This window comes from Papaver somniferum, chromosome 2 (assembly GCF_003573695.1).
Source record: "Papaver somniferum cultivar HN1 chromosome 2, ASM357369v1, whole genome shotgun sequence".
Taxonomy (NCBI): Eukaryota; Viridiplantae; Streptophyta; class Magnoliopsida; order Ranunculales; family Papaveraceae; genus Papaver; species Papaver somniferum.
The window spans coordinates 112,959,142-112,981,257 of NC_039359.1; positions in this window are offsets into that span (position 1 = coordinate 112,959,142).

The following is a 22,116-nucleotide window of genomic DNA, read 5'->3' on the forward strand; positions in this document are numbered from 1 at the left end:
AACATCTTCTTTAACTTGTCAAGCCGATGCCGCTAGTTTCATATATCCAACACATAATTAGTATATATATGCTAATATAAGATTATGTGTACATTAAACCACTAAGCAATTAACAATACTTACTAGCAATCCAACAGTCTTATTAAGTTGGGCCATTGTAGGTGGTGCATCTGTAGGAGTTGGAGTGGGAGGGTTTTCCTATGGTGGAACTTTGACGTTGTCCGAGCGACAAATGAATGTGACCCTTCTAGGTAATAATACGTGTACTCGGGTTGAGCTTCATCACCGTTTTCTGCAAGCTCCCGGTTACTAATATCTACCAAACGACGTGGTTTCATATCCCTCCAATGTGTTGGTTCTGGAATTGGATCATACTCTACCCTCAACTTCAGCTTAGTTGAAAATCTCTGAGAACGGTCAACTTCGTACCTTTCAACAGAGGTTGTCTCTGGATAAGGTAATTGCTTATATCCAAGTTGCCGCATGACACGTCGGGGATCAGCCATAACGTATCCCTTTGGGTGGAACAAGGATCAATTGTAAAATGCAACGTTATTATACCTCAAAATTTGAAGGTTCTCTCTAGCCTCCTTGTAAGGGTTGAACACAACCTCTTTGGTAGTCATCGCGTCCAGAACCAATCTCATATCTGTCAGTCGATGATTGTTACCGGGCTTCGGAATATTGTTGAACTCGTATCTCTTACCTCTATGTTCCTCGGGTTCAGAAATATTTTTGATCTTCAAGAAGGGGTAGTCCTTGAACAATGTTGGGAAGTGTTCATAAGCCCACACCTATACCAATATGGAATGATACATATAAGAAGCGGTAAATTTTGTTTCTAAGTTCATAATAAGGGTACATGTGAACAATATATATAATAACATAAGTTTAAAAACAAAATTACCTGGAGTAGAGTGAAATTCCCGACAAATTGGTTTGTCACATCCTTGGAGGCAATGTGCCATCACCACGGTGCCTCAAGAATAGTGATGGACCTCTTCCAACGGATCCAAGTATTGAAGGTGGTTTTCACTAACCCTGTTGCCACTAGCGTCAGGGGATACCTTAGTGCCCAAGATGAATAACAGGTACGCAACGGCTGTATAACGAATTTTTGCAGGGTCCCATCCATCCTTCAAACTTCCTGCCTTTGTGTTTTTAAAGATCTTCTTAAGCAGCGTCAGCTTGATGGTCTTTGTCCTACTATTCTTAGATACATAGAATCTTTCCGCATAAGTTTTTTAGTCCCACCCAAACAGCTTGTTAGTGAGATCGTGCAACTTCGACCATTCTAGGTCCGGACACTTATCTCCTTCTGCAACTGATTTTTCGGTAACACTCAAGCCTAGAATGTTCTGAGCATCATCAGGGATCAAGGTCATCTCCCCAAAAGGGAAGTGCATGGTATCAGTTTCACCATGATACCTTTCGATGAAGCAGTTGACTGTCACAGAATCACACTTCACATAATTTCCAACCAAACAATATAGAACAGAAGACCTTACTAATGTTTGGACCTCTTCACATTCCGTAGACAATTCCCAATGAGGCGCAGCTTGGTTTCGGCAAACACGCACATCATTCTTATGATCCAACAATTAGGAGATAATACAACTAAGAGATTTTACATAAATACAAAACAATACATATGCACAAGATAAAAAAAAAATTCTTACATAGGTTTGATAGATAGTACGAGCCCACATGTCCTTGTATCCAAATAGCATTCTCGGATCGTCAGCTTCACCCCAAATTCTACCACGATCAAGATCAGGTATCATGTCATCAGTATGAGGAAGGTGCGAACCTTTAACTTTTACTTTTCCTTTGCCTTTGCCTTTGCCTTGTGTCGGTTCTTGACTTAGCCCAACAACTTCCTCTAAAACTTCGGCTTGGGTTGCTAATTGACTTGGATCAACCTCATTATCTTCCTCCTCACTTTCCTCTTCATCTTGCTCATCGTTCTCAACTGTTCTACTAGGTTCACAGATTACGATTTTTCTACGGACCCCACCACTCTCCCATTTTCCCCCTCTTGTAGATGGCCCCAAACGCTTGTCGCGACCAAGTTCTCTCCCTCGAGGAGGAAGAGACTCATGAGTACCAAGAACGTTCTTCTTTCTTTTTTTAATACCATCATCTTTAGCTTTTCCTTTCTTAGATTCCTTGGCTTTAGCCCTATATCAAAAGAAACATGAAATAAATATAATACAACTCACTTTCATATTTGATGTCGGCATAGATACTACTGAATAACGACATAGAATCATCAGTACCGACATTGGTGCACGAAATATCAACCATGCCGAGACCGAAAAACGAATTAGTAATATAACAAACACACCATGCCGGAAAAATATGCCGGTATTGCCGAATAATTGTTGACAATGCCGGTAGTCTTAGGTAATTCATAGGCAGTTCCTGGATACCAAAAAAGAACTGCCGGCACATACGTAAAAAAAAAATTTCATGCCGTAACCAAGTCCCGGCATGGTATTCAACCTAACATCAATGCCGGTACTGATGACAAATTCCTAGGATTTTCCAATATATTACAAGTGCACTTCCGGCATATTCGAATAATTTAAAACAGTGCTGATGAGTGCTAAAAAGTGCATATTTCTATATATTTTTCTTGGCATTTAACTCATCTTTTGTGCGTTAATTCTACATTTTATCCCATATTCTGTATTTTCATTGTTTTCAAGAATAAATATTTTTCTTACTTAATTTTATATTTTTAGATAATAAATAAAGTTTGGATGAATTGCGGAGCGAAAAGAGCAGAAAAGTAGTGTATAGCCGGAAGAAATTACGCAAGGAAGCCGCAAAGAATGGTGCGCATAAACCCAAAAGACTAGAAATGGGCTCAAGAAGGAAGATTTGTTCTTAAAGAAGATATGGGCTTGGCATACCCAAGGCCCAAAACCCTTACCCAAACCCATTTTCTATATCCATAACCGCCTCCATTCTCAGACGTTAGATGGGATTACATAGAAATCCTACGGTCGCTCCTTCATCATGCATCAAAATCTGAAGTCCTTGTCAAACACCATAGCGCTTAAATTCCAAGCCTTCAGATTAGATTGCATTTGAATCCTACGGTCGCTCCTATGCATGTGCATCAAATCTCGATACTTCCGTTTAACACTACATCACCTAACTCCATCTCGCACCGTTGATTTCGTTGTATCACACAATCCAACGGTCGCTACTAGCCTTATCATTTCTCGCCGTTGGATCATTCTATCAGCTTCATATCCACGGCTCAGAATCGCAAGATATCGAAACTTGCATCACACCGAATCTACCTAACCCTATTTCCCAAACAAAACCAAAAGAAAACCCAAATCGTTTTCTTCTCCAGCCGACCTTCATCTTCTTCACCCCCATACCCCGTCTGCAACTCCACCACCTCCATCAACTCCACCATCTCTCCCACCTCACCTCTGCAGTACTATCACATCTTCACCAAACCCGACACGACCCATCCCCCTAATTCGAAGTGCTTTAACCCCTCTCACCAACTGACGTAGGTGAGGCTTGATAAAACACCTCAAATTAGGGAGCAATTGCATCAATAGGCGCATGGATAAGAACAGGAAACAGAGATGAAACATGGGTCAAGGCGAAATCAGAGAGTTGGTGAGTAAATTTCGGATTTTCAAAACCCTAATTTCAAAATTAGGGTTCACAAAAATTGGGTATTTTGTATGCTATAAATAGAGAGTGTGTAGAGCAATTTCGGGGTGTTCTTGGTTAGCCGAGATACCCCCAAATTTGGGTTAATCACTGTTTAATTTTAGTTTTAATTTTCAATTTAATATTTAGGGTTCTTCAATTTCTGTTCATGTTTGTTCTTTGTTGTTTAATTCCGTCTTTCAATTTTTGTTTCTCACATGTTAGTTAGTTTAATTTCCTGTTTAAAACTTGACGAAGCCCTAGCCCTGTTGTGTAGTATTCCTGAATGTTAAGCAAGTTTGAATGAACTTAGTTTAGTGACAGATCACTCTCACAATGTATGCCAAGTATACCTTGTAGTTAGGTTCATGAGCTGTTGATAAGCTGCAACTGAAGCTGAATTCATAAATCTTTTGACTAGTTGTACCTTAGAAAGACAATTAGTGCTTTGGAAATAATAGAACATAGTTGAGTTTAACATGTCTATAGGAGAATGCATAGCTTAAGCTAGGGTGAATTCAAACCCCTAGTTCTCACCTATTCCATCCATAACATCTTCACTCATCCACCTTCACTGTCCACTTTTATTTTTCTGTTTTCCTTCAATTTTTTCTCTTGTTCCATTGCTGTCTCTACAGCCCATCAATTGTCCACTGTAGTGTTAATAACACCACACAACCTCACTGTTCACTGCCCCTAAGAACAAGTTAGCAAAAGAAGCAAGAAACCAAAAATAGCAAATATACGCCCACCTTGTCCCTGTGGACAAACCCTTCTTGCATACTCACTGCAACTGACCCTGTGCACTTGCAGGTATCATTTCTGTGACTCTTTTAGAGAGCCACCAAGTTTTTTGGCGCCGCTGCCGGGGATCGAACCCGGGTCACCCGCGTGACAGGCGGGAATACTTACCACTATACTACCAAGTTTTTTGGCGCCGCTGCCGGGGATCGAACCCGGGTCACCCGCGTGACAGGCGGGAATACTTACCACTATACTACCAAGTTTTTGGCGCCGCTGCCGGGGACTCGGTAGCGGCGAAATTGCTTTTTCTTTCTTTGCTTTTGCTCTTGCTTGTTGATTCTTCTCTTCTGAAACCAACATGTGCACTGCCTTGCTGCTTGCTGAAACTCCTGTTGGGCTGTTACTGTTAGGCATTGTTGCTGCACTGAACTGGTGCTGTTTCTCTTGCTTGCAGGTGCTGTTGGAGCTGGTGCTAGGAGAAGCTGCCTGACCCTGGTGCAGCTGTTGTTGCTGAAGTTGTTCTTGTTGCTCTGCTGCTGAACTGAACTGCTGCTAGTGCTGCTTCTGTTGCTGGAGCTGTGCTGTGTTTTTGTTGTTGCTGCTGCTGTGCCTCAGCTGTTGCTGCTGTGCAAAGGCAAGCTGCTGCTACCCCCTGCTGGTCCTGATCCAAAGCCCAACTGGGCTGATTCCAAGCATCTGAAAAAGAACAAAGCCCAACTGGATGAAAAAGAAATTTTTGAAAATGGATGAAGAACGTGAAGCAGATGAAGGAAAAAAAAAGTTCGAAAACCTAACCCTAAGAATGCCGGAACTGATGGTGTAGGTTGGGGAATATGTTTTGGGTATCTGACTTTAAGTTTTAGGAGAAAGAGTATAATAGTATTTTCATAATTTTATAATTAACCAAAGAGTATTTTTTAGTATTTTCATATCCAAAGAACACCTCTTAATAGACATTATTAATTGGGGGAAGTAATTTATATCCTGAATTGGTTTAAGTATCCCAATGGCGTGTTCTTTATTAACCACCCCTTAGATGACATCAATAGTGAAAAGGTCACACACCGACTTGGCTTTAGGTATGATAAACAGTTGCTAAGAAGAAGGTACACACAGCAGTAGTATTTGACAGCTCCCTCTTGCGCGCAATACTTGACAAACGTCAACAGGATGATTACATGGGATGACAGCTCATGTGACATGAATCTCTTAGCCTATGTGAAATGTACGATGATCATATACTATTTTGTTCTTTAGCCAATCAATCCACCACTGGATAGATATTTAAATATCTAATTAAAAAGTTTGGTTTTGATAAGAAAATAGACTTCAATCGAAAAGCAAGTTTGCTCTGGAGATTGCAGGTTCGGAATTCGACTTTCAAATGGTATCCTAATTCTACGCAACTTCTAAATGGCGCCAGTGCCATAGGCCCAATTTCGTGCACAACGTGCAGCCACTATTCTTAAAATGTGATTCGCCATACACCTGGTAGGGACGCCTATTTGTTTCAAACTTACAACAATCGTCATAAATAAACGTCTAACAATAAATGCCGTCACCAAATTCTACCTTATGAAACTTCAAACCAAAGTTACCGAATTAAGTAACCAACTGCTTGCAAAGTGGGCAAGCTATGATTAAGATGGCTGGTATTGGCTAAACTATCACCATAAATATCTTCTTCTTCTCTGCCTGTAAGTGTGAACCCTGATGTTCCGGTAATTAAACGAGAAGTTCCGATGAGATATAATACTACCGTTGGTAAGTTTTTGTCTACAGAGTAATCTGCTATAAGATCTCATAAAAAATTTGAAGTATAATTTACTGTTACCAGTTTATAAAACAGCCGTTCATGAACTTTTCATCAAGTCAACTAAATATTATCAAAATCAATAATAGAGAATGAATCGACAAAAAAATTATCTGAAAAATAATTAAAATATCAACAAATAGATTAAAACACCCAATAAGAACAAGGGTTTAGGCACAACCATCAAACCATTCAAATTCAAACCAGTTACAAGAAAAGTTAATAACCACCGTCACAGCCATCAAGGAAAAAACAAAGAATTACTAAACATCAAAATCTAGAAACTTAAAATAATTAAGGTTCCATTAATTTTCAGATGACGATACAAATTGGATGATGGATCTAACGCTTCATGTGTGTAATCTTAAACCAACCCTTCTTGCAAGAGTGTGAAACAGTCTTGAATCCATTCTTGAAAAAGTGTTTCACCCCTATTGCTTTCTGTTTCACGACAACCTGAATATTTGCCATAGCTTCCTTGAAAAAGTAGTTATGAAGAGAGAAAGAAAGTAATCAGAATTTGCTCTTAGCTGCTGCTGTTTCTTCTTCAGTTTTAATAAGAGCGAGTTGGAAAGCAAAGGAGTGGAGGACTCGTCGTTTTATAGATAGAAATTGGTAATTGGGACACAGCTGTATTGACACGTGTATTTATGTTATTGGAAGGTGTCATTATTTCAGTTACGATTCATTATTCGGTTTTCATTAGTCTAGTCATTACCAGATAGACATAACCTAACGTCGGTGCTTTTCTGTCGACAGGGTGACCAGTCTCTTTTAGGCCAAGTCCTATGGGCTAGATTGAGCTGATAGATTGTCAAAAGTGTTGCAAATCAAAAAATAAGTGTGGTAAAAAAAGTTAACACATGTACCTGTTACTTCTCTATCCTCGCATTTGCTCGCAGTTCAACAAGCAGCTAGTTTCAAAAGTTGAACCATTCAGCGCTCAAAAAGTAACCAAAACGCTGAACCATTCAGCGCTGAGAGAAAATTTTCTGATCTAACAACTGAGATTTAAAGCGCTGAACCGTTCAACGCTAGATGGTGCTCCCGCTGACGTGGTCTTCTAATCTAGTTGTTAGATTAGCCATACCATAGGACTTAGGAGGTTGCCCTAACTGACGTGGATGGCCAATCTAGCTGCTAGATTGGCCATCCACGTCAGCCTGGGCAATCTCCTAAGTCCTATGGGCTAGATATCTAGCAGTTAGATTGGTCATCCACGTCATCTGGGACCACTATAGAACGATGTTTGGTTCAGCGTTTTAAATCTCAACCGTTGGATCATAAAATTTATCTCCCAGCGCTGAACCGTTCAGCGTTAAAAACACTTTTTGAACGTTGAACCATTCAACGTTTCAATCTCGTTGCTAGTTGAACTGCGACCACTTATTAGGAGAGAGAACTATCCAATACTAGTGTTAACTTTTTTCCCACACTTTTATTTATGATTTGCAATACTTTTTGGCCAATCTAGCAGTTCAATCTAGTCCATAGAATTTAGCCCAAATGAGAGGGGAGGTTGTTTATTTTTTTTGAAGCATGAGAGGGGAGTTGAGTTAAAACATTGGGCACTGTATAACAAGTGCATAGTGGCTACAAAATTGGGCACTGTTTAATTTTGTATTACGATCGATATGGAGGTGGACAACTAATCAAGATTCAAAAGTAGCGACATACATTTTTATTATATTCACCTTGCTTAAAAAATTGGTTGGGGCCAGCCGAAGTCAATGTCTTCTGTGGACTGGAGCCGGAATTCCAGGTGAGTGAGGACAAAATGGCAAATTTCATAGGTGCTTGTGTTAAAAGAAATTGCTCAGCGAACTATAAAAAAGACGCACTAAAAACGGATTGCACCAGCCCTCCCAAAAATAAGCTCTTCTACTGATTATGGTTCATTTTAGATGTTTCTTCAGTAATTTTGTTGTGCACTCTAAATATGTTAGGCGCCTCTTTATTACGATATAACTAGACTTAATGACTGGTATTAAACCGTGAGAGAATATAAAGAATGCGCAATTGGAGATATGGAAACTAATTAGGGATATGAATTACTTCCCCCAATCAAAGGCGTCTGCTAAGAGGTATTTTGGGGCAAAAATACTAAAACACTCTTAGATTAATTAAAAATATTATGAAAAGACTGTTATACCCTCCCTACTAAATTAAAAACTTAAAATCAAAACCAAAAAACCAAAATCAGTTATCCCCATTTGATTTGTACCGGCATAATCGATACTTAGGGTTAGGTTTTGAATTTATTTTTTTTCTTCCATCTTCTCTCCTCTTCTTCATCATTCTTCATATACTTTACGATTAATCGTTGAACCAAAAATTTCTTCGTCGATTAAAACCAACCCATAAGAATGCCTCCACAAAACAAATCAGATGCCCAATCGAAATCAAAATCGATTGCTCAACAGAAATTAAAGAAAAGGCTTGCTTTGATTGCTCAAGAGCAAGAAAATGAAGAACAAGAGTTATTGGACGATCAACTACTCAAAAATATGGCTTCTGTGAGAAGGTAAGTCATTTAAAACTGTTTAATTAGTGTTTCAATCGATTTGTAGCAATGGGTTTAGATCGAAATCGCGAAACCCTAAGTGAAGCAGTTGAGTTTCAGAAATTCCGGCACTCATTTTAGTATGAAGACCACAACGGAAACTAGTACCGGCAGTCAATCTAGGATGAAGACCACACCGGTATCCCGTTCCGGCATTCAATTTAGGTTGAAAACCGTACCGGAACTTAGTTTCAGCATTGAATTTAGGATGAACAACATTTCTGAACCTAGTACCGACATTTACTTGAACTTTTACGAGTACGCCGGTAGCACGCTTCTATCAACAGAAATCCCTATGATTTTGTTAGTTGTTCCGACGTACATTGTAGGTTAGATTCCATGCCGGTACTAGAGTTTTTGTATCCAGAAACTTTAGAACTACTACCTGCATCCTGGACAATTTTATTTCAATGTCGATACTCAGTTCCGGCATTTATTTTTATTTTACGTAGCTGTCGGTACTTGAGTTTTCTTATCCAGGAATTCCCTATAGTAAACCGGCATCCTAGAAACTTATTTATCAATGCCGGCAGCTGCTCCCGGCATGTAATCGTTTTGATATACTATGCCGGTATTGTATCCCGGCATGTTCGATACTTTTTTTACGTATGCCGGTATTTATGATTCTATGCCGTAATGTGGTTTATCTATGCCGGTATTAGAAATTAAAGTTAGTTGTCTTATATTTATTTCGTGCTTCTTTTGAAATAGATCTAAATCAAAGGAAGCTAAAGCAAAGGAGGCTAACAAAGGAAAATCTAAATATATTGTCACTAACAAAAGAAGGAAGGATGGTCTTGATACTCCTCAATCTCTGCCTCCTCGAGGGAAAAACAAAAAGTGTTTGGGTGCTAATACAAGAGGGGAAATTTGGGAGAGTGGTCGTGATCGTAGTAAAACCTGTTGAGGAGGAAGATGAGAAAGATGAGCAAGAGGAAAGTGAGGAGGAAGATAATGAGATTGAACCAACTCAATTAGCAATCCAAAGCCAAGGAGTAGTGGAACAAGGTGGTCCAAGTCAACAACCCACACAAGGCAAGGGAAAGACAAAGGCAAAGGAAAAGTAAAAGTTAAAGGTTCGCACCTTCCTCATGTTGATGACATGATGCCCGACCTTGATCGTGGTAGAATTTGGGGCGCTGCTTTTTATGATCCGGGGTATCTATTTGGCTACAAGCACTCGTGGGCTCGTACTATATATCAAACCTATGTAAGAATTTATATCTCGTGCATATGTATTGTTTTGTATTTATGCATAATCTCTTAATCATATTATCTTGTTTTTACCCTTGTTTCAATGCATCCCACAATTGGTGGTTCTCCTCATACAATTTCATCCATTCCTCCGAGTGATTGGGGACTATACCCTTGTTTTTAGTCAATGGAAAAACTTGTGGTAATGGAAAATCTTCCTTGAGCTTCAGCATAATGAAATGATTCCCGTTCACGAACGCCAAGACAACTCTTCTCTTCTTAAGAGATCCTTCGCACTTTTGCCACTTTGGCGTATAAGTTGTTTGTTCGGTGGGTGAAAAATATTGAACAACACAGTTAAATGTATCCGCCACAAGATTCCCACAAACCGGCATTCTCATCCAATATTCAGTAGGAAGGATTTTCATATTGTGCTCTGGCCCTAAGACCCCGAGCATGCAAACTATCAAACCCTTCGTCATTATCTACCAATTGTTCATAGCAGCTCTTCTTTTTCATAAGTTGTTCGGTCATCCTCTTTCTAGCGTATCGGAATAGTGTCATCCCTTTACTAATCGCCGTCTCAAAGATTCCTAATTGTTCGGTCACGTCATGATATCCACAATTTTCATCTCCATCGACATCATCCGTATATACAATATACTCGCGAATAAACTCGGGAAGTTGGTCTACATAACCCTCTATTTTGGTATGGTAATGTCTATAAGTCTTACCTGTTTTGGAATCCTTATACATCTTCATATTACCAATTTTCAGCTTAATTATATCCAATCCATCCTCTGCAATCTCTACACTTCCAATGTCTTCGGTATGTGTTGGGAGACTGTACTTCCTTGGCCTACTCCTTCGCTTTTTAAAAGAGACTACTTCACCATCGTGTTGTTGATGACTAGGCATTGGTCGCTTACCTTTGCTATCACCTATCTTTGGCGTGACTTCGGAATTTTCACCTTGATGTACTTGATTTGATATAGGTTCCTTATTCGGACTTTCATTTTTGATATGCAAAGTCGCCCCTTCAACTATGGGTGTGACTTCGGAATACTCTCCTTGGTCAATCATTGTTGGTACCTTTCTAGGCCTACCCCTTTTATTTCTAACCCCTGTTACATCGACTCTAGGAGTGGCATCTGCTTCCTCGGCTTGTTGTTCTTGTTCCATCGATTCGGGTACCTTCGTCGGCCTACCCCTTTTCTTTGGAACCGACACTTCATCGGCTTGTGTTGATACGGAATCCGTCATTTGTTCTTTACTTGATATGGGTAAATTCTTAGGCATACCCCTTTTCTTTGGAACCGTCACTTCATCGACTTGTGGTGTAGATACGGAATTCCCCGTTTGTTGTTGACTTGATGGCGGTTCCTTCCTCGGCCTACCTCTTTTCTTTAGAACCGGCACTTCCGCGAACCTTGCTTCCGAAAGCTCACATCCGATTGGTTCTCATTTCTTACTCGCCTCGTCTTCACATTCGCATTGACTCATTGCTTTCAATTCTCTCATTTGTTTTCTCCTTGTAATATTAGTTTGTGGTCCACCGGGAGGATCTCCCTTTGTTGGCTCTTCACTTTGTGCTATCCATGGGCATGTAATTAGCCTTAGTTGTCTCAACAATACTTGTCGGGTAGCCGAGTTTCCACGTGAGTAAGCTTCATAGAATTCCTTTGCTTCATTTGTTCCCATGGTGATTGTCCATGAGCTTCCGTAGGGGGAGGGTCAAAAGATAGTTTCTTCCAAAACGGATCTATAACCTCAATAGGTATCACTTCTTCATACTTCAGAAGCATATGACGAAGACATGTCGCGACAAATACACACATCACCCGGTTTGTCGTAGTTTATCTCTTTTTCCATTTGTTTAATCATATGTTTTATTTCCCATTGCGAGACGTTGAATTCTATTCCTTGGAGCGATTTACCATATCGAAAATGTGATGTTATCCTTTCCATTGAGCTTTTCTCAAAAGCCTTCTTGATCCTATCGATATCAGCCTTAAAGTATTGTTCAAATGCCTCGGTGACCGTAACCATGTTTCCTTGGCCGGAATGGATGAGATCTTTAAATCTCCCATGAGCTGACCCCGTTATACTAGTTGCTTCATTCACGTGGTGTCTATACCGATTTGTCCATGCACGCACAAATTTTTCCTTGAACTTATCCAACAATTTATCCCGACAATATGAGACGGCACTTGGATACACTTCGTTGTATTTTGCAATAAACATGTTTAATCTATTTTCATATATATCCTCGGTAAGAGACCAATAAAATTTCTCCCAATCCTTTAGAAATTCCAACCACTTTTTATGATTTTCATCGTATTCTTTGTCCACTCGCTCTTTAATCTTTCCTCTTTCATCTTCTTTTTCTTCGGGTGATAGTTTCTTCTTGCGAACATCTTCCTCTAGTTGAGCAACCATTCTCTTCTTAATATCCGCCTTAGAGGGTTCAAACAAAGCATGACAATGTTTTGTCACATTTTGACGTATATGATACGTACATAGGAAATTTTGTGCATCCGGAAATACATCGGATATAACACTCATTAGTGCGTCATCTTGATCAGTTATGATGACCTTCGGAAATTGATTTTCCCGGGAACAATAATTTCAATTTTCGTAATGCCCAATGATAATTGTAATCTCCCTCGTTTTCCATTAAACACCAAGCCAATGTAAATGATACCTTGTCCGATGTTTGCCCCACGATGTTGAACAACAGCGTGTTGTATTTGTTTGTCTTGTAGGTGCAATCCATCATAAGAACACCACCACATGTATGATCCAATTGTGAAAGCAAAGGATGCGCAATGAATATTTGAAGGGGTTTGTTGTTCGGTCCTCTTTTAATGATACGCGTGTAGTTGTGATCCCAAACTATCTTCTCAAATTCTTGCATAACGGTCCTCCCTTCCCATTCCACCCTTCTAATGGTTGCTTGTGGGCTATAGAGTGTACTTAGAGAAGAAACGTTCTGATCATCCTTTTCCTTGAAGCCTATGAGAATCACTCTTGGTTTGATACATGGTTTGGTCATTATCTTTACATCCTCGAATTCATGAGGTTTTAGCTTCGCAACTAGGGAGTGACCAACAAAATCTTTTGGATCCCGGTGGTTATGACGGCCAAACCACACCGCACAATCCCATTCCTTTTCTTTGTCTCTTAAATAGAATACAAGCTTGAAGGGGCAATTATCCTTCCTCGTATGAGTCTTGTATACCCTATTGGTCTTCTTTGGATATACATAACCCTTTCTCTTATGGCTATTCTTTTCCTTGTATTTCCCACTTTTCTCGCAAACCATCTCAAAACGATTATCTGAACGTTGGGTATTCCTCACCAAAACACACATGTTCTTAAGAGCCGTCTCTTTTTCCCAAGCAATCGCTTCTTGTGGAGATTTTATTCCCTACATAAGGACAACAATGGAATATTATAAGGTTCATTACAAGCAATCCCCACGTAAAGTTCTAAAAACTAGGTGAAAAGTATTGTTTGGTAACATACCGGAGGCATTTTATAGTATTCGGATGTATCCGGACCAAGCGGTTTGGAATTTTTTGGATCAATGTATGTCACAATCTAATGAATGAATGCAAAGAAAATTGAATTAGTTCAAAAAAAATTAAAGTACTATGGTACTATTTCCGACATGCTCGACGGCAGTTCGGAAAAAACGACCTAAGCCGGAAATTAGTGCCGGAAATCTCGAAAAATGTTCCGGCTTTCCGGAAATGCACTTGAAAAAGAGCACCTAATTTTAAACAGTACCGACATTGTATTTTCTTGAACATCGATGCCGGAATTGGTAATACCGGCATTCTCTTTACACAAGGTACGATGCCGGAAACCGGAGCCGGCATTCCAGATACTTCTAAAACAACGCCGGTACCAAAGTGAATAACTTTTGGATGTTTTTCTAGTGGTACCGGCATTCTAGATATGAAAGATTCCAAGCCGGTATCTCCTGCCGGCTTGGTCCGTAATTTTTTACCACGCCGGTAATAGGTTCCGGCGTGCTCGATAATTTGTATAAGACGCCGGTATTTAAGTTCAAAACTCTCTAACTCCTGGATGTTTTATTGGTGGTAATGGCATGGAAAGTTAGGAGGGAACCATGCCGGTTTGGATATTCCATGGATTATTCGGTGGTAGGTAAAAAGTTAACTTCGTGCCGGCATGGTTTTTTTGGTTGAAGACCACGTCGGAAATTGTTTCAGAATTGGGGAAATTTATTGCGGGCATGGAAATAATATGAAATGTGCCGGTTCTGGTGGTGTCGGCGTGGTATTCATACTACGGGTATGCCGGCACCAAGCTTTTTCAGAGAAAAAATGGCGGTTTCAAAAAAAAAAAAAAAAAATTTCGACCCTTAGCAGCATTGCCTGTGTGTTGGGGTTGCTTGTATGTTGAACATGTTTACTTTCTTGGGTTGGTTCTTCAAAAAACACTTGATGCTCACGAAAATCATGATCCAAGGGTGTTGGTTCATCATATAATTCCAATTGTGAGTTGTTATCATTAACCGAAGATTGAATATATGATTGTTGTTGTAGTTGAGCTAAAGATTCAGCAGCTGCGATTCTCTTCTCATCTTCCATTTTCACAACAAAATTTCCACCCAAAAATATTTTTCCCTCCTTCTATTCTCACCTCCCTCGCACAAATTCAAATAAAAGTACACACTAATCTATCCCCCAAATACTTAAGATTTTACTAATTATTATTAACCACTAAACCTGATTAGTGAGGGCTAGATTAGGAATTAAAAAAATAATTACATAAAGGGTGACCCATATTTGATATTTGGATCCCTATTTTGTCATGTAGCTATATCCCCCAATTAATTTTGATATCCCTAATCGCACGCTCAATATAAAGTAACGAATAAATGAAAGGAACAACTTATTTATTATAAGTGAAATTATTTATCTTTTTGATGTTGGACAGAAGAAAAAGGTGAAAATTTCTTTTGTTGTGTAAAACAAATGATTATTCTTAATTTCCTTATGAATGAAAAACAAATTTTTTTTTAATAAAGTATATTATTACAAGAAACTAGTTGGAGGCTTAACAACCTAAGCTCCAACAGCGTATTACTACGTTAGTTTAACAAGTTGTCGTGCTATCTATCAAAGAGCCTCATGAGAAACCAACCAAGAGAGTTGGAGCGGATAGGAGGGATGATTATGTCGCAAAGGGGGCAAGCTAACTCTACCTTCCATGTCAAATTCTATAATATTACGCCATCGGCGACTCGAACCTGGGACCTCCTGAAGCACATCGGACCTTTAAGGAACGGGATGACCAGCTGAGCTAGCTACCCGTTTTTTAATTTTGTATATATTTTTTAAAAAATTTATAGGAACTTCGCCTTTTTGGATTTTTTAAAAAGTACTGGACAAGAAAGAAGTAGCTCATTGACTAACTCGAACTTCTTCGGTGAATTTCTAAAAAAAGAAAATTAAAACTTTGATGAGATAATAAAATAAACAGAGTAAGCTTCTATTAATATAGAAATTATTTGGATAATATCCCACAATATAAGATTTACTCGTGCTTTTGCTTCGGAAACATGCAAAATTTTATTATCTCCGTTTCTCAAAGGTTTGATGCGCTCCATGAGGTCACATGTTTGAGTTCCCGATGGAGCAATACTGCAGCATTTGACATGGAAGGTAGAGTAAGCTTGCCCCCTTTGCGACATAATCAACCCGTCGTCTGCTTCGGCTCCCTTGGCTAGCACTACAACCTGTTAAAACTAATGTAATTCATTGTTAGAGCTCAGCTTGTTGCTAAGGTTCTAACTAGTTTCTTGTAAAAATGCTCTTTAATCAATAAGGATGATAATAAAATATTATTTTAAAAATAATTAGTTGTCCCTGTTTCCAAAAAAAATTGTTGTTGGAGGAAGAATAAATTATTTGTCGATAAAAAAACTACTATGTATATAATTGTCGATAAGAAGATTATTGTGTATATAATTATTTTTGATCGACAAAGAATATGGTTTTGGGAAATTTCGAACTCAGGTCATTTGGTGTTATAATGTTCTAATAGCTTTACCGCTATACTACAATGACATCGGAAAATTAATGATTTTTATTTATCCTTTTTTATCTTTCTTTTTGTCGATGTAAGCGATCATAACACGAGCAACATTTTAGATTCATAAATTTATAGGGTGTATGACTCTTTATATATATAGCCCCTCCATCTGGTGTTGGATCAAATTTTGTGATTTATACAGTAACGTGGCTTATCTACACGTTGTCATGTTTATTAATTAGTGATTACTGATTTTTACAACCAAGCATGCATACATATATATACATATATATATTATCTCCTTGGTGGGGTGCCATGAGTTATAGGATAGTACTGCCTTCGCTCCCTTGTAAAGGAGGAATATATGATTTTTTTTGTCCCACTAGATCGGCGGAAATCTAATTCCAAATAGATTCTTTTAGTAGCTCTACCTATATTTAAATAGCATGGATATTATCACAGTTAAATTTATGTCTGTATTATGAATAATACTACAAAGGTTAAATCGGAAACATCAATAAATCCTTTAGAGGGGACAGAGGGAGAATATCGTAATAAGGTAAGGCCGAAGTATTTAAGGCAATCTTTAAGGACTTAAAAAGAACAACTTAATTTTGTACTTTTAGCTTTTTGTTAGGTGTAGGTTACATTAATTCTCAATTCTCAAAGCTTCAACATACAATAATAATAGTAAAAAGTTAAGTTATGCGGTCATAATTTGAAAATATACGAGTGTGATTAACGATTCGCAAAAGGTAAAATTTGTAGTTTTATATCCTTTCAAAAATGGTTAAGCACAAATTTCACACAGTGAATACTGAATAACCATCCGCATGGAAATATCCTTTCTACTTCAAAAGAAAAAAAAAGCATCCATTATATATATTTAATAGTATCTATTATTAATTATTTGACTTTTTGGTGCCCCACCCAAAAAATAATTGACATATATATTATGAGTTTGTTATACGCGATTGATCATCTAATATGCAATCACATATGAAGTTTAGTTGATTATACTCTTGACTAAAAAAGTCAAATTCATATATATTAAAAAAAATTATACAGAAGCTCTCATTCACTATGCAGTTTTATATAGCTTAACTATACTAAAATGGCCTTCTAGTTGAACAAGATACAATTCAAGTGATTAAATGAAATGCCTCCTCTTCTGAAGACCAAAGTACAATGCTAGCTTTCAGATCCAGTATCCTTAGCGGTGTTGTTTTAATACAAAGGTTTTTGCGTTTCTCTTCTTTTCATAAAATTCCCGAAATGATTGCATAAGGCAATATTTTTCATAGGTTTCGTTGTCTTTCACACAACCTTGTTGTTTCCCAAGATAAGAAGTTGTGCAATAAATTTTGCTACAGAAATTAAAACATTTTGAATGATTTGATAAAATAAAACCAAATCAACCTTTTTGGCATCTGAGCAGTTGAACTTCAACAAGCATTTTGCATTTTGTGTTTCCTATTGTTATTCTTCTGTGTTGGAGATTCATCAAAGTGGAAACTGGGTTGTGGAAAACAGACCATATAAGAAAGTAGGCAACTTAGGTGGGATGTTTTTTTATGAAAAAATATGGCATGCTCAGTTGCAGGTATTCCACTCAGATTGTTGTAGGCATCATATCACTTGTGATTTTATTATTTAGAATTTCTCATTGCTACTTACGAAATAAGTAACACCATCTTGTTGATGATATCAAAGAGGTGGTTCTGTGATTCTCCTCATCGGTTCCATATATTTTTTGAGACTAAGGGTTGCGTTTTCAGATCCCTTGAGCTTCGATACAATTAGCAATTGTGGACCATTTAGTGTTAGATTTCTTATACATTGTTTGGAAGTTGTTATTCAAGGTTTAATCTCTTCTCGAATCATCATACCATAAGTAGAAGTTTTTTCATTTTATGTTTTAGCTCCACTGTTTCATTCAACGTACTATACATTATTCGAAAGTTGTTTTTCAAGGTTCAATCTCTTCTTGAAACATCATACCAGAAGTAGAAGCCTTTTCCATTTCATATTTTAGCTCCACTGTTTCATTCAACGTACAATTTGTTTGTAAAATACCTTTCCACATAACTTTACCTTAAGGTATACTCATGTCTCCGGGGATGATTTTACTTTCTTAGATGCTTGTCTTTTGCTGAATCAGTTTTTCCATTATGCTTTCCTTTCATGAGCATATCCTGAATCCATTAAAATGATATAATTCCTTATGTTTTTTATGCCCAAACCACCCATTATTTTGGAGTTGCATATTTATCCAAGTAATCCAACACATTTTAAGTTTATTCGCCTTGGTTCCCCACAAACACCTTCTCATTATGTTATTCAGCTCCTTCTTCACCTGCATCGGTAATGTTAATATAAAAAGGTAGTACATTGGGAGATTGAGAGTGTGGCTTTTATTAAAGTGATCCTCCATGCCTCAGTGAGGTATTTGGTTTTCCACTGGGTTAGCTTATGTTCCATTCTCTTTATAATTGTCTCATATACAGAGTAACCTCTTGGTGCATCTTCCAATAGAATATCCAAGTACTTAACTTGCAATTTTTCAGTTTTGCAGCCCAATTCTTTAGCTAACAGCTTCAAGCTTGAATCTGCGTCAACATTTGTTATAATACTTTCCGATACATGTTGAGAAGTTGCTTTTCGACTTCTAGAAGTCGAAAAGTCATAAATTAATTTGGCGATACAATTTCACATGACTTTTTAGAAGTAAAAAGTCAACTTTTTGTAAAGTAAAAAGATTAATTTTGTGTGAAGTAAAATCTTTTTGCTTCTAACTTTTAGGGATTGATTTTTTATTTTTTTTGATAACTAAAAATTTATTGATCAAAATTAGCCAAAAGAGAAGTTTTGATCTCTGGATAATAAATTACAAATACTGGAAGGGAAATTACTTGTGCAGAGTAAGTTAGCTGCATATACTCTAACAAGTTTAGATATAGCATCAGGTACTTGATTGTTATCTCTGCTTACATAAGAAAAAAATGCATAAATCAAAACTATCTCTAAGATGTTTTATTTGTTTAATGATGTTTCTGTTTCTCCAGTGCGTGTAGAAACAGTTCTCATTAATAGATTGGAGAACTAGTTAAGCATCGCCCTCTATCTGTATTCTTTTCAGCTGCAAAGCTTTAGCCCACAAAAGCGCTTCTCGGACTGCTCTGCGTTCTGCTTCTTCTGAGCTCAGACAATCTGTTGTGAAAGTCCCTTTGATTCCTCCACAATGCCCTGCATAATCACGATGGACCAGGCCCGTGCCCATAAGTTTAGTATTCAAACAAAAAGAGGCATCAACATTAAATTTAGTGAAACAAAAACATATATACTTTTGCTATTAAAACATACTCTATTAGGGTGTTTGGATATCAGAAGCAAAAACATTTTGCTTCACAAAAAATTAACGTTTGTGCTTATATATAGAAGTCATTCTGAAAATGTGCTCCCAGACTAACTTCTTAGTTTTTTGCTTCCAGAAGTCAAAAAACAACTTCTTAATGGTATCTTCACTTTATTAAAGCTATACTTTTGGCAAGGACTAAATGCAACCTTCGGTCTGGATATATACAACCCCAAGTTAATAAACACAATCTTTGATAACCTTAGTGGAGTGGGTGATAAAACCCAGACTTGTTATTGATGGCCGACCTTCTCCGTCTCCTGGTCGGTTTTCCTTATTTTCTGATTATTAATGTTCATTGATGATTGTTTTTTTTTTTGTTTTTTTGGAACAAATATTCAACTTTTTCTTCATCAACTTCGAGCTGTAGATCACAAATCTCATTTGAAGGACTACAATCAGAACCAACCCAAACCCTAACTTATAAAAGAAAAATCTAACATCTTCATCAACATAATTTTATTCGTGGAACACTTATTTTATGCGGACTAATTCGATTAAATTTAAATTTATTTCGGTCTTTAATACGTTTATATATAATACATTCAAAAGATTTTTTTTTTTTTTGAGATCATGTTAATGTTACTTTTATATATACTTGAATAATTCTTTTTCCTGATCTAATGAGAATCATATATATTAAATAATCTCAATTTTTTAAACCTCAATCTCAATTTTCCGAGCAATAGTGGAAGAGAACTGATGAAACAGTCTATGGTATCCATTATACACTTTATGTATATAGTGTTTTCAATTCCACAATAAGTTAGAACAATAGGAATTACCACTTGTTGATATTTTTGATAGTGGTAAATAAGGTTGTCGTTCACTCGAATTTCGTTGAGATTGATTTAGGCTTGAATATACAAAATACTAAAAACAAAGGAAAATATAAAAAATAAGGTCACAGGATGAAGAGATACTAGGACGCAGGATTTCACTACTTTTCATATTCTTGTGGTTCAATCATTAATTCTTAACAATATAGCTCAAACAAAAGAAGTTGTGACTCTAATACTTTGCCAAAAATAGATTTCATAAAACATTAGTTGTAAGTTGCGAGCATGACGCATCAAAAGTAATTAAAACCAAGCATGAGACATCAAACAAAATAACAAATAATTAGTAGAAATCATAACACAATTAAATCTATGCAAAAATTCATATAAAGAATTAATTCATTTACCACAATCATGAAAAGTTGCTTCCTCCGTCGTCCCAGAAATGGGGTTTAGCTCCTCATGATAATACCAGAGACGATAATATGATTAAATAAATTTATTTTATTAATCACCATTGGAGTTCTCACAATAAACCGTACAATCCTTTTTCTAAAATAATAATAATTAGAAACAGTAGAAAATAGAATTGAAAATATTAAACTCCAAATGAAATAACGCTCTTGGCTCCGGACTACCGGCCTCTCCAAATGTGCTCTCTAGCTCTCTATTTATACACATAAATACACATTACTCAAATATATTCTTCCATAACTCCAAAATCTTCTGCTTTTTAATTTAAAAATATCTTCAGAATTTTTCCTTCTCTTTATTCTATATATTTCTTTACTAAACTCATATCTTCTTTAATTGCAGAATAAAATCCAAGATAAAATCTTCTAAGGATATCTTTCTTGTTTAATACAAGATAACTTCCTTTTTCTTCAAAACTTCATGTTTATAAGGCAAGAAGATATTTTTATCTTAAAGATAATAAATCTTTTACCGTTGACACCAAATTTCCCGCCAATTTTTCTTTTCAAATCAAGGAAGTAGATGGAGCCCCCTTAACCAGTAATTGGGTGCGATTAGCAGTTGGCTCCATGGGGTGACCCTTATCAGTTAGGTGCCCCTTATCCAAAACTGAGAGTCCGAATAACATGTGTCCTCTGGGTGCCTATACCAACTTTTCGAGCCGATTTTTCCAAAAATGTTTATTTTCCAAAAATATCTACAAACACATAAAACACCATAATAAGTAGAAAATCGAGTACCAACGATACTGAAAATTGAGGATAATTCGGTCACAAAAATGTGTATATCACCACTCTACAATCAAATCTTCTAGTTCTACTACACACTTTCATCTCCTTCATTCAAAACACATTGCCCACCCACTTAATATTGTAAAGATTTTAAACAAATAAAAACACATTCAAATCACCGATTGTGAATTCAAAATAACATGACAACATAAGTATAGGGAACGATAATGACAAAGATATCTTTTATTTACTTTTTTCAGGTAGATTTACAAATATATTAGTTTATTTTTAAGAAGAGGATTGTATTTAATTCAAATGAGGGTTGTATTCAGTCACTGACATACTTTTTTTTACTCTTGAAAAATTTCGAGAAGTGGTTTTATTTTTGAAATACATCAAGATCCATGTCAGCAATTTATTTGTGCATCTTTTTTTTCTCTTTCCATGCCCTTGTTCATTTTTTTTCATAAAAGAGGCGTACCTCAAATTTCCATTAGTAAAGCCGATTTCAAATCGGAATCGTTACAAGGTTTGTTCAAGATCATCTTACGTTCACCAAAATCAAAATATCTCCACCAGTTCTTGACCATCATCAATCCTAAATAAACAGACAAATCAACCATTACAGACTTCCGAGTGGATAATACCAC